The sequence below is a fragment of the Galeopterus variegatus genome, unplaced genomic scaffold, assembly GCF_000696425.1.
Source record: "Galeopterus variegatus unplaced genomic scaffold, G_variegatus-3.0.2 Scaffold5048, whole genome shotgun sequence".
Taxonomy (NCBI): Eukaryota; Metazoa; Chordata; class Mammalia; order Dermoptera; family Cynocephalidae; genus Galeopterus; species Galeopterus variegatus.
Window position 1 is genome coordinate 16,860 of NW_007731159.1, and position 1,306 is coordinate 18,165.

Consider the following 1,306-nt stretch of genomic DNA (forward strand, 5'->3'; position numbering starts at 1 on the left):
TCTAAAGTTTTGTTCAGTTCTTGTGTTTCTCTGCTAATTCTTTGCCTGGTTGATCTATCCAAAATTGACAGTGGGGTGTTCAGGTCGCCTGCTATTATAGTATTAGTGTCTATTTCCTTTTTTAGTTCTAATAGAGTTTGTTTTATGAATCTGGGTGCTCCAACATTGGGTGCATACATATTTATGATTGTTATGTCTTCTTGATGTATCAGTCCTTTTATCATTATGTAGTGACCCTCATTGTCTCTTTTTTTGGTTTTTAGTTTAAAGTCTATTTTGTCTGATATGAGTATAGCTACTCCAGCTTGTTTTTCTTTTCTGTTTGCTTGGAAAATCTTTTTCCATCCTTTCACTCTTAATCTATGTGAGTCTTTATGGGTGAGGTGGGTCTCTTGTAGGCAGCATATAGTTGGGTCGATCTTTCTTATCCAGTCAGCCAATCTGTGTCTTTTGATTGGTGAATTTAAACCCTTGACATTAAGGGTTGTTATTGAGAGGTGTTGCTTTATTCCTAGCATTTAATTATTTTTTTGGTTTTCTTACGTGATATTTGTTCCTTGCTTTCTGTTTTGCTGTTTGTTTTCTGTGTTTGTTGGTTCCTGAGGTTGCCTCTAGTGATTATGATCGTTTGTTTTCTTTTCATGATTGTCATTTTTATTATAGTAGTGGATTTTTATTTTACTTGGACTGTTATGGCATTGGTAATTTTCTTCCAGGATCTAATCCCAGTACTCCCTTGAGAATTACTTGTATGGGTGGTTGTGTGGTGATGAACTCCCGCAGTTTTTGTTTGTCTGAGAAGTATACTATTTGCCCTTCATTTTGGAAGGACAGCCTGGAAGGGTAGAGTATTCTTGGCTGGCAATCTTTGTCTTTTAGTATTTTGAATATATCATCCCATTCCTTTCTGGCCTTTAGGGTTTGTGCTGAGAAGTTTGACATTAACCTGATTGGAGCTCCCTTATAGGTGATTTGACGCTTGTCTCCTGCAGCTTTCAAGATTCTCTCTTTGTCCTTGAGTTTTGCCATTTTGACTATAATATGCCTTGGTGAAGCCCTTTTTGGGTTGAATACGTTTGGAGATCGTTGAGCTTCTTGGATCTGTAGATCTGTGGTTTTTCTTATGTCTGAGAAGTTTTCTGCCACTATTTTGTTGAATATGTTTTCAATACATTCGCCTTTTTCCTCCCCTTCTGGAATACCCATGATTCGGATATTTGAGCGCTTAAGGTTGTCTAATATCTCTCTCAGATGTTCTTCAATAACTTTGATACTTTTTTCTTTTTTCTTGTCTTCTTGTATTATT